Source organism: Podarcis gaigeae (assembly GCF_964106915.1).
Source record: "Podarcis gaigeae genome assembly, chromosome: 3".
In the NCBI taxonomy this organism is placed as follows: domain Eukaryota; kingdom Metazoa; phylum Chordata; class Lepidosauria; order Squamata; family Lacertidae; genus Podarcis; species Podarcis gaigeae.
This window is the reverse complement of record NC_139680.1, coordinates 100027576-100040545: the sequence shown is the minus strand read 5'-3', so window position 1 is coordinate 100040545 and position 12970 is coordinate 100027576. Positions and strand designations below refer to the sequence as shown.

General features: G+C 45.7%; 1 long non-coding RNA gene across 1 annotated transcript in view; it reads right to left on the bottom strand.

Annotated features, from left to right (window-relative positions):
* Positions 1-10487, bottom strand: part of LOC310842157 — a 35142-nt gene extending 24655 nt beyond the window's left edge. The window contains exon 1 of the long non-coding RNA XR_014562943.1: positions 10417-10487. This is a non-coding gene — a long non-coding RNA (uncharacterized lncRNA). The remainder of the gene's footprint in view (positions 1-10416) is intronic.
* Positions 10488-12970: the final 2483 nt, after the last annotated feature.

Sequence of the window (12970 nt, the reverse complement as noted above, 5' to 3'; positions counted from 1 at the left end):
TTACCTTTGGAGAGAGGGACCAAGGATGCCAGCTGAACTGGGGAGGAAATAGGCTGGCCTGCCCCTGTGCCTTTCATTTTCATTTATTTAGAGTCCTCTGGACAACCTGTTTATTGAACTTTCACCCTTGCAGAAAGCCGACAGGGAGGTTAGACTATTATGTGGTCTGGTGGAGGTTATATGGCAGTAAACAGTCATCTCTGTTTGCTTGTGGGCTGTTCATGCATCTTCTTGCTAATCATTCATTCATCCCATGCTTTTCAGTGTATTGCCCCATCATTGTTATAACTGCAATAAGCCTGTATTATTATTTTTTTAAAAAACCACAATCGGCTTTGTTGTACCAGGGCGAAAGTTCGCTTGAATAAACTTTAATTTCAGAACCCTCCATTTCCATTATGCACTGGAATCCCTCACACAAAATAGTGAGCATCTTTATCTGTTTACACACTTGCACGATACTCTCTGCAGCATCATACTCTCAGGGCTAACAATAGAAGCAATTAAGACCATTGCAAAATAAATTCTATCCCACCTTCTTAGAAACAGCAGCAACCTGAATGCACAAGGGCTTGCGGATTTAAACATCACACAATGTATAAAAGGGTGCAGAACCAAAACAACAAACAAAAATTGAAGAAATAACAATTGCAGGGCATCAATGTTAAAATAACAAGCCAAGAAAAGAAAAATCTGATAGAGAAAAACAATTCATTGAAACAGCAGCAGTTCATAAAGCGGCGATCCTCACAGCAGCAGTGACATGATTAAAACAACAAAGGCTAAAAAAAACAAAATAGATATGTATCACAAGAGTGAAAAAAATCCCACCAGGATTCAACTGATGGTTGCTTGGTGCTATCCAGATGTTTTGGATCCTTTAGGGTTGCCCTGAAAAAGAGAAGATGTTGAGCTTTTTTTGGGGGGGGGAAGACTTGTTGGGCTATTTTTTTTTTGCCTAAGATCCAGGACAAAGTGCCGCCTTTTGGAAAATCTCCCCAGATGTCATTTCCCTCTTTGAGATCCCAGTAATGCCATACACCCTTCCTTACCATTGGGGCTGATGGGAGTTGGAGTCTGAAACATCTGGAAAGAACCAGTTTGGGGAAGACTGGTCTGAGATAACGAAAAGCTCTTCAAGGGCCATATCAAACTAACAAAGATGGGATCAATCATTAATATTCCTTGGTTGGGAGTTCCACAAATGTGGGGAGTAATGTAGGAAGCTGCCTTATACCGAGTCAACTGTAGAGTTGGAAGGAGTCACAAGGGACATCTAGTCACACCCCCTGCAATGGAGGAATCTCAACTAAAGCATCCATGACAGATGGCCCTGTAACCTCTGCTTAAAAACCTCTATGGAAGGAGAGTCCACAACTTCCCGAGGGAGACCGTTCCACTGAGAACAGCTCTTACCATCAGAAAGTTCTCCCTGATGTTTAGTCGGAATCTCCTTTCTTGTAAATTGAAGCCATTGGTTTGAGTCCTACCCTTCAGAGCAGGAGAAAACAAGCTTGCTCTATCCTCCATGTGAGATATTTGAAAATGGCTGTCACATCTCCTCTAAGTCTCCTCTACTGTCTACAATGACTGGCAGCCAATCTCCATGATTTCAGGAAGATCTCTTTGAAGCTGGGACCTCTTGCTCCTAAGTCAGATGCTTGATCACTAAATTATGGTTCTTCCCTGAGGTGATAGAAGATGCCCTGCCCCTGGAGCAGAACGATTAAATTGGGTAATGCTCCTGGCATTATCAGGTGGACCAAACTATTTCTACTCCTGATAATACAATGGACTGTGATTATATTATGGAAATCTTGAGTAAGCTGTTTTGAAAACTGCTCTTGGGCTATCAACCTGGATATAAGTAACTTATAAATATTTTGCATATATTTGCATGAATTCATCAAATTATTTGCACATATTTGCATGAATATAATAAATTATTTGCATATATTTGCATAAAGTTTATCCGGCCATGTTAAACTCACTCAGTTGATGATGATTTTTTTATTTGTACCCTGCCCATCCAGTCTGGGCAGCTTCAAGAAATATATAAGCATAATGAAACATCAGGCATTAAAAACTTTCATATACACTCGAGAGATAGGCACTCTCGAGGTTGAACTAAAGATAAACCAGGTCAAACATGATATTCAGATAGTGGGGGGCGGGAAGCACAGTTGGAATGCAGCCAAGGAATCGGGGGCAATTGGCAGGCCCCCAGCTGACCCCAGCCCACTGGCCGGTGTGCCAGGTGATCTCCAGTCCTTGGATCAGCATGAAACTGTGACCCTAGCTTCAGACGCCTTCAGAAGCTAGAGCACACAACTCAGCAGAGTAAATAACGCTGCGCAACAGAAGTGGCGGGGAGAGGCTGTGTTGAGAATATTTACAAGCAGTTTATTCAGCATACATCAGGACAAGTGGAAAACATGTCTTCTCTCTTTTGTGTCCAAGCAAGCAGCATAAGCAAAAGCTATATACAAACGGATGTTCCCAGCAAGCTGTACTGGAGTGTAAACAGACATGTGACACACAACAATCATGCCTGTCCCTTAAGATGGAACGGAATATCCCAATAGGCACTGCTACTTTTGAATGAGAGCCAAACTCAGCTCCATGATGGCTGGTCAAGCTGGAGGAGCCAATCATTCGTGTTGCTGCCTCCCCAATGGCAGCAACAGCAGAGGAAAAGGATGTTGCTGCATTGGGCGGGTGAGTTGATCATACCCCCTGAAAGCTGAAGCTGGCCTTGGCATCAAGTCCGTTGCTCACTGTTTAAATAAGATCACAGACAGGACTACTCCCCCCCTCCTCTGTCAATATAGCCTCCTGGTACTTCAAAATTTAAGGCCTAAATTGATAATGTTTTGCTAGCATCACAGCCAGGGCATTATTAAAGTGGTGGCTTTCTCAGACCACAGTAGATTTGAAACAGGAGCTTAGCTTTCACAGCAGTGAACCTCGATTGTGCAGAACAATGATCACTGTACCATGGAGAAGACCTGTAATGCTCTCCCACTTAAAAGAAACAAAACAAAATCCGATCCTCGGGTAACCTTAGAAGCTATTTGCTCTAGCGGGTCAGAAAAACGCTCAAGTAGCTGAGATTAAAAGAGCTCCACAGCCAGTTCAAGGAGGGTTTCGGTTCCAATATGACATCCAAAATCATCTTTAAATCTCTCTCTCTTTCTCTCTCAGACATATATATCCCTCCCTCTTTCTTTGTACCTGTGTTTTTGCCAGTCTGTCTTCACGAATCAGTTGCCTTAGGGAATGTGCAAAAATCTGCACTGATTGTATATGTTAATTTAATACGCGTTTTAATTATTTATTCTCTTAGGTTTATATCCTGCTTTAAAAATAAATAAATTACGGACTAAGGGTGGTGTACAAGTGGTCCAAAGATGGTGACCAGATCCGGGCCTGCTTAGCTTCAGCATGCCTTCTATTCGTACCTTGGACACCAGGCCTGGAATCTGCACTTGGCCTACTGGGGCATTTGCCAGGGCCTATACACCCAGGGGAGCTCAGCAGATTTGATGACTTGCCTGGCTTCCCCCACCCCGGAACTCACAGCCACTCATGCCCCCCAAATGCTAGCAGAAAGGGAGGGACAGTTGTTTGTGCTGGGGCCCCACTGCAGGCAGCATAAATGCCTTGGTGACTGTGACGTACATATGAGAGTGCTGGAGGAGAAATAATTAAACAGGTTACCCAATCAGGACCCAGGGGGGTGGAGCCAGAGGGACTATAAAACCAGCTCTGGGAGGAGCAAAAGGAGGAGTTCGTTGGGAGTTGGGTGGTTGGTTGGAGTGGGAGTGAATTGGGATAGAGTCTGTGGGGAGGTTGAGTTAGTGTGGCGAAATAAGCTGAGTCAGGAACAGTTAGGAGCTAGGAAGACAAGTAAATAACAGAGAGGTGGTTTAGTGAGTGAGAGCAAGTAGCGGAAGTTATAGGTCTGGATAGGCACCCCATGATTGTAATTGACCGATACCATTTATGAAACCACGTGCTTGTTAAACTGCAATAAATAAACAGAAGTTTATGTTCCAATTTAGCCCTGACTCGACTCAGTATTGTACCAGGTAGGGCGTAGGTGGCGGCAGCGAGAAATAAAGTGGTGGCACAGGGATCAATAGACGGTGAAGCATCCGGGGACCCTGTGTGATCGCCACAGTGACCACATCTATTTGAGGGGGTGAGAGAATATCTCCTATTCTCTTCCTTTATTGTTCCTCTGTTTCCCTCTTCACTCCTCTCATATTCTGAATTAACCAGGAGAATCTGCAAAATCAATCCCAGAAATACTTCATGGGCGGTTTATCTGAGCTTCCCATTCTTTCCATATATTTGCATCTTTCCATTGCTCCCTACATGACCAGTGCTCTTGTGTGCATATATAAAGCACTGTGTCATTGCCATGACACAATCACGCCCATGATTAAATGTTCTTTATTTATGGGAGTAATGTTTCACTGTGGCCATGTGTACAACCAAGATTGCTTTTGGGGTGCACCTGAAGACATTCTAATGTAGAGATGGGACAAGTAGGAATGGGTCGAAGGGGGTGAAAGATGCAGCAGGTATGGTGCTCTTACCAAAGACATGGATCAGGTCCCGGACTGATCCAGCCTATGAAGCCAGGGTGGAATCAACCATGTTGGTGTCAGGGACTGGGCAGAAGAGGAACAGTGGAGACCGCCTCCCCATCCTGACCCTTCCAGGGAGGAGGAAGAGAAGGACAGTACAGTCATACTGTTTGCTTCAGGTTGCGTTACGTTTGCTTCAGGTTGGGCGTTTTCAGGTTGTGTCCCACGGCGACCCGGAAGTACTGGAAAGGGTTACTTCCGGGTTTCGCCACTTGCGCATGTGCAGACGAGCAAAATGACATCACGCGCATGCGCAGAAGTGGCAAATCGTGACCCGCACACGCGCAGATTCGGGTTGCGTTCTGCTCATGTTGTGAATGGGCCTCTGGAACGGATCCCATTCGCAACCAGAGGTACCACTGTATAGATTTAACAACAGGGGGGTGAGGGAGGTAGCAGCTCAAAGGCAGATGAGGGGGAAAGTTGGGAAATCGTGGGAGAGCCGGAGCAACACCCAGCTGACATGTTGTCATTAGAAAGCATTCCGGACCCTCCATGTCCCAGAACCTGGCAAGCCTTAAAAGTAAGAGAGCAAAGAGTTCCTTAGGCTTTGATTTTCAGTTCTAGCAGAGGGTATTTGAAGCACTGCTGAATACAGCTTCTTCCATAAAACTATTCCTCATCCTTAGTATGGTTTGCTGGAACCAGAAACATCACAGTTCCTGCCCACTTGTGTTTCCCAGCACAATAACCACCAACAGGCTCATCCTCCACAACTTTGTTAAAATGCCTTTTAAAACCATCCAAGCTGGTAGCCCATCCACCCTACATCTTCCATGAAACGACACTGGGTGCCTTAGCTTTGAAAACAAAACATGCATGAATCTGAATAGCCCCCATTCACTGAAGAGGGTGAGTGATGTGGGGAATCCAATTAATTTATTTAGAGTTCTTCAGCTCCTGATATATGACCACGACCCTTGCTGACACTAATGAGAGTTTCATGTCCCTGCCAAGAAAAGAGAAGATCTTTGGGGAGTATTTAAGAGTTTACTAATGTTGTGTTTGGGGGAGGGAAGAAGGGATTGGAATTACCTGAACTGCTAGTACCATCATAAATATTTCCCAGCTAAGTAACTGTCATGGAGCTTCTAAAATTATATTCACATAAAGTGAACACTGAATCTAATTCCAAGAATGAACATTCCTGACAATGTTCTCCATAACTAAAAGGTGAACTTCAACTCACATCATCCTTGGCCTTTGGTCATGCTGGATGGCTCTGCCTGCTTAGTATTGTACTAACCGTGAATAAATGTATTGCACAAGAGAACTATACTGAAAACAGGAAAAATACAGTCATCTATAATAGAAAGACATGAAAGGCCCCTTGGAAGTATCAGGTACTGTCAGGGACTCAAGAGCGGGAGCACAGGGAAGGGAGGAGATGGAGAGCGAGGGGGAGCAATCCGAGGGCAGCGTAGGAGAAGATGACAGTAGCCCGAGAGATTCCATGAGCCTCTCCAGCGAATCGGAAGATTCACAGAAGGGGGCGCCGGTGGCCAGGGCAAGGGGGGGCCCAAGGGCGACAATCCAGAAACAAGGGGCCAGCGGGGACTCCCAGAGCAGCAGTTGGAGATCAGGACCAGCTTCCCCACCAGAGCGTAGTGGGGGGGAGGAGTCCCAGGTATCGGGGCCAGCGTATTCACCACCAGGGAGAGAAGATGAGTCAGGGTTGACCACGCCTACATCGGAGAGTCAGGCAACGGAGGGGAGGTCACGTCCAGCCAGCTTCCAGAAGGAAGGAAGCAGTGATAGAAGCAGTGTAACGGTCAGGAGGAGGATCATGGGGTTGGCGCGAGAGCCAAGTTCAAATGTACAGGAGCGCGGGACAGCAGAGAACGAGGATTGGGAACCAGGTCCTAAAGCCCGCAGGAGGCAGGGGGAGGAGTCAGGCGACTCAGCGTCAGAAGAGTCCAGAATGGTGAATGCCCCAGTGGGCAGGAGGACCCAGAGGAGGAGAGAGGAGAGGAAGAGGTGGAGCAGGGCTAGGATCTTAAACTGGTGTCAGAGGGGAGGAGATTCAGACGGAGCTTCGCCGGTCTAGGGTTTAAGACGTAGAGCTGCGCGCTGCGGCTTTGAAATGGAAACTGAACTTCAATAAAGACTTTTGTACATAACGACTGCCTGGCGTTGGTCCTCTGTGAGCTGGGACCTAGGGGCAGCTCTGACAGCTACTAAATGCCACTATCCCCTATTCTCCAAATCTGAATATGGTGGCTCCCTCCTCATGTCAAATGGACAAAAACAAAATAAAAATGGTGTGCAATGAATGAAAAATATGGAAATATGGGGAGCATGCTAAAATGAGCTACAATGGATATTTTTGAGAATTGAAGAGAATAAAAAATGAAAAGGGGCACAGGTTATGACTGTAACCTTCTTAGCAGTTACTTGGGATGTTGTTTAATTCCGTTCAAAGGGATGTACTCCCAAGTCAATATGCATAGGATCTGGCTGTAAACATCGGCTCAGTTGGGAAAGGCTGGGCACACACACAACCAACCCTCCCATTGAAATCTCTGGCCTTGATCCAGCTGCATATGTAATAATAATAATAATAATAATAATAATAATAATAATAATAATTTATTGTTTATATCCCACACATCTGGCTGGGTTTCCCCAGCCACTCTGGGTGGCTTCCAATAAAGTATTAAAATACAGTGGTCCATCAAACATTAAAAGCTTCCCTAAAGAGGGCTGCCTTCAGATATCTTCTAAAAGTCTGTTAGTTATTGTTCTCTTTGACATCTGGTGGGAGGGCGTTCCACAGGGCGGGTGCCACTACCGAGAAGGCTCTCTTCCTGGTTCCCTGTAACTTGGCTTTTTGCAGTGAGGGAACCATGAGAAGGCCCTCAGCACTGGACCTCAGGGCAGAACGATGGGGGTGGAGACGCTCCTTCAGGTATCCTGGACCGAGGCCGTTTAGGGCTTTAAAAGTCAGCTCCAACACTTTGAATTGTGCTTGGAAACATACTGGGAGCCAATGTAGGTCTTTCAGGACTGGTGTTATGTGGTCTCGGCAGCCGCTCCCAGTCACCAGTCTAGCTGCCGCATTCTGAATTAGTTGTAGTTTCTGGGTCACCTTCAAAGGTAGCCCCACGTAGAGTGCATTGCAGTAGTCCAAGTGGGAGATAACTAGAGCATGCACCACAGTGGCGAGACAGTCCGTGGGCAGATAGGGTCTCAGCCTGCATACCAGGTGGAGCTGGTAAACAGCTGCCCTGGACACAGAATTGACCTGTGCCTCCATGGACAGCTGTGAGTCCAAAATGACTCCCAGGCTGTGCACCTGGTCCTTCAGGGGCACAGTTACCCCATTCAGGACCACGGAGTCTTCCACACCTGCCCGCCTCCTGTCCCCCAAAAACAGTACTTCTGTCATGTCAGGATTCAACCTCAATCTGTTAGCCGCCATCCATCCTCCAACCGCCTCCAGACACTCACACAGGACCTTCACTGCCTTCACTGGTTCTGATTTGAAAGAGGTAGAGCTGGGTATCATCTGCATACTGATGAAAACCCAACCCAGCAACGAAGTGGCTCCAGGCAGAGTCGCTCGGCATTGTTTGCTGGAAGACTCTTCCAGGCAGCTCAGCAGATAAGGATATGCCTCTGTGTTAAATGCCAGTGTGCACAGATTGTGGCAAAAGACTCTTAGAAGAAGTTAACTTTAGTGAAATCTTTCTTGAGATCTTCTGCTTTTCCTTTATCCAGCCACCTATGAAATTTGCATGCATGTGAAGTCCGATTAATGAACGGCACATGTTTCAGCCCAGAATTAACATTGCTGTAGTGACCACTGAAGGCAAAACATTTGCCGTCTTTTTTCTTTTTTAGCATTTAAATTGATCTAGCCTCAACTCTGCACTTTATAGTGTTTATTTTTTATTTTTTGGCTGCTGAACACACACACGGTTTCATATTGCCTACTTCCTGTATTTCAAAAGTGTATGGAACAGGGAATTCACCAGCATTTATTTACTTTATAGTGGTTCCCAGGATGTTCCCTGAAAACAACTCCCTCTTTTTCTCTTTTCTTACACGTGTCAAAAGGCAGATTTGGAACAAATTATGTAGAATTACCAGTGGCAGAATTGCAGGGCGTAATTATCTGTTTTGTTGCAATAAGACAATAATAATTATGTTGCCCTTTTTTTAAAGAACTCAACAGGGATAACTGGATTTCTTTCAGTTTGGATGTAACCATAATAACAATTTAAGCTACTAGTTTAAAAGTATGGTTTGCCTTTGTTTTCCTTTCTAGTGGAGCAAAGTATACTTTGAAAGAAGCTGGCCCCTCCCGAATCACCTTTTGTGGCCTACAAACAAGCACAGGGTTCTGTCAACTGCATACAATGTCTGTAGGCAAAAGCTGGCATAAATCCTTGAGAAATTTGTTCAAAGTGCTGGAAAATTATCCTTCCTTTTTTTGCTGACAATTCTCCAATTATAAGAAAAGAAACCGCATTCAAAAGTTATCAAAGGGGAGAGAAAACATCACTGAAATTCTTGTGTGCAGAGTTTTTGTTGCACTTACCTTACTTTTGAGGTCATTGAGAAAGGGTATTTCGTCTTTCATTCTACAAATCATCTCACCATTGTCTGGTCTGTGCAGCCTTCCCAGGTGCCCACAATTCAATCAAAGTCCAGGAGAAGGTATCTCTCAAGAGATATGCACTCTGACCGCCTGCATTTCCTGTAAACACAATGGCGTCCCCAGCTTGTCCTTCCTGTAAGTTTGGGAAGGGGGGTCCTGCCTCCCATGTGTTCAGCAGTTGTTTGTTTTAAAGTGTTTTTACTTCTTAAGAAATCAGCAAAAATGTGAAAAAGGACTTCTCTTTTCAAAAAGGAAAGAAGAAAAATATCTGTGACTGCACTCATCTCAGGCACTTGGAAGCCAGCCTTTGTGGCTTCTTGTGCTTCAGTTAAACTAACAGAAAAGTGTCATGAAGCAACTTTCTCCCAGGGGTTTTTTCAGACCAGGAAGTGCAGACCCCTGGGGAGGCTGTCCCACAGACATCAAAGTGCAATTTCAGAAATTTCAGAAATTTCAAAGTGCCCCAAGAAAAAGGCAGAAATGTTGAGGCCTCTTTTGCAGGGGAAGAACTTGTGAGTAATCAGGGCAGAGTGTTTGGCACAGGTCTAGCTGAAAGTAAACCCTACCCCACAAAAGCATTGAAATATTTTAGCCGATGCGCTTTCGTTACAGCCCTGAAAAGAAGTGCAGAGTGCAGCTTTCCCTCCCACAATTGCTCATAGGAATATCGGAAGCCCCCTTATACTGAAACAGAACATTGGTCCATCCAGCTCAGTATTGTTGACATGGACTGATGGCTGGTCTCCTCAGCTGGGGGGCAGGGAATGTTCCCAGCCCTGCCTAGAGAAGCAAAGAACATAAAAAGAGTCAAAGGCCCATCTGCTCCAGAATCCTAAAGTGGCCAGCCAGATGCTTATGGCAAGCCTGCAAATGGATAGCAAAACATGGCAGGGGAATGAACTTGGGTACTTCTGCATTCAAAGCAGGTGTTCTACCATTGAGTTACAGTCCCCAAGTCTACTGGTAGTCCAGATCCATTTGATTTCAGCAAATATTTATACCTAATCAGAGGATCCTCTTTCCTTACCACAGGGAAGCCAACAGCCAGCTCCTCTCTTACGTTACCAAATAACAACTTTTCAGTGTGAGCTTTGGCACCGTTGGCAACTGGATGCCCCAAGTTGGGTTGCAGAAGAGACGTGGTAGATCCTTTCCTACCTTGATGAGGCCTAGTGGGTGCATCTGATGGTGGAAGTAGGGGCAGGTTTCAGTGTTGTTCTGACCAGTTCTGGTAGGCTAGGCATTGCTGTTTGAATCTCCCAGAGAGTTCCAGAGTGCTAGGTGGGATCATGGCAGAATATAACGCCTGCTCCCACACCCAGCTGTTTTGTGTGTGTGCGTGTTTGTTTTTAAGATGGGGGGATATCAGGCTGGTAGACCCTGGCAGAATGCTTGGACTCTGGAAACTGCCCAAGGATGACCCATCCTAGGCCTCTATTTAGAGGGAAGAGGAAGTGACCCTTGTAGAGCAGGGAGGGTATCGTATGGATTTTAATGGATAGCCACTTATGACAAGCCAAAGAGCTGCAACTGTTGTGTTATTGGCTTAGCACTAAATAAGGCCTCTCATACACTACATCAAATGTTTATCTTGTTCCAGTACCAAACTAAACAGTGGACCTGGGTGTGCATATCAGTCATCCTCTGCCCTAAAAAACAAAACCCCAAAACAACCAGCAGTATTTTAATGAGGACGTGTTTATTTGAGCAATATGGCAACTATGGCTGTGTAACGTCACTCAGTCTAGTCAGACCTTCTGGCGGAGATGTCAACAGTATATAGCCTCTTGCCCTTTACACACGTCAAGCTATCTGGAGTTGCTTTTCATTCGTTTTGGTCTTCAGGCTGAGGCAATCGGACCTTCATCCCACCTGCTCATTTTCTCAGCATATCAGACATGCTGCAGCATCTGCTCCCATGTTATTTGTTCCTGACGGTTGAGGCAGGCTGCTCCAATCATCATTAGAGCTCCCTGGCCAAGAAATTGTCAGCAAGCAGTGTAGCCATATGGAATTACACACTGTTTCTTAAACATTGTGACAACGTTTGATGAGCAGCACGTATTGCATGTGTTGTATTGTCTACAATTAACTTCATTCTCTTTCTGAGGAGTCATCCTTAATTTCGAGTGGCACAAACTGAAGTGAGTTTGCTCCTCAGGATTCCCTTTTTAGGAATCTGGTATTGAGCATTCAGCGGATTTTCTCAGAATGTTGGATATCAGTTTTTGACATTGATTTCAGAATTTCGACAGCATTTGAGGGAACACACGCAATGTGTTTGGTTCTGACAGTAGTTGCAAGGCAACAGGCAGATGTGTTAAGTATTAAGATTTCTTGTTCGCCCCTGTCAAAAATCAAAACAATCCACATTTTTAAATTTTCTTTTAACAAAGATACAGTTTTAAACAAATTAAAAGACAGAATTTTGTTTACAAGGACGGAATCTTTTTGCTACTCACCTTAACTATAGGAGCACTTCCATGCTCCTAGAATTTCAAATTCCGCTTGAGATGCACTGAGGGATATCAGCAGCTTAATTTATCCCTCTCAGAAAGGTATTAAAGGCTTGGGAGTCCTGCTAAAATGGTGGCTATAAACCAGAGTTAGAACAACAGACACGTGGCATACAGTGGTACCTCGGGTTAAGTACTTAATTTGTTCCGGAGGTCCGTTCTTAACCTGAAACTGTTCTTAACCTGAAGCACCACTTTAGCTAATGGGGCCTCCTGCTGCCGCCTGCTGAAGGGCAACTGAAGTTTCTCCCTTCTCTTGGTAAAGGTAAAGGGACCCCTGATCATTAGGTCCAGTCGTGACCGACTCTGGGGTTGCAGCGCTCATCTCGCTTTATTGGCCGAGGGAGCCGGCATACAGCTTCCGGGTCATGTGGCCAGCATGACTAAGCCACTTCTGGCGAATCAGAGCAGCACACGGAAACGCCGTTTACCTTCCCGCCAGAGCGGTACCTATTTATCTACTTGCACTTTGACGTGCTTTTGAACTGCTAGGTGGGCATGAGCAGGGACCAAGCAACGGGAGCTCACCCTATCGCAGGGATTTGAACCATCGACCTTCTTATCGGCAAGTCCTAGGCTCTGTGGTTTAACCCACAGCGCCACCCACATCCCCTTCTCATGGTACTTTATCATTAAAGTGGCCTTTGTCTGTTAGGCAAAATTATATACCAACATGTATATTAGGTGAAATTTGCACTATAAAGCTGACACTTTTCCACAAGAACTTTTTATTTTATTTTATTTTTAAAGCCCTGCTCAAACGGATGTGGAAATGTCAAGAACTGAACTTAAGATTGGAAAAATGAGAAACTCAGAGAAACTGGATTTGCTTATCACTAGTGGCAGTCCTGCCCACAGCAGGTGGCGCTGTGGGTTAAAGCCTCAGCGCCTAGGACTTGCCGATCGAAAGGTCGGCGGTTCGAATCCCTGCGGTGGGGTGCGCTCCCGCTGCTCGGTCCCAGCGCCTGCCAACCTAGCAGTTCGAAAGCACCTCCGGGTGCAAGTAGATAAATAGGGACCGCTTACCAGCGGGAAGGTAAACGGCGTTTCCGTGTGCGGCTCTGGCTCTGGCCAGAGCAGCGATGTCACGCTGGCCACGTGACCCGGAAGTGTCTCTGGACAGCGCTGGCCCCTGGCCTCTTGAGTGAGATGGGCGCACAACCCCAGAGTCTGTCAAGACTGGCCCGTACGGGCAG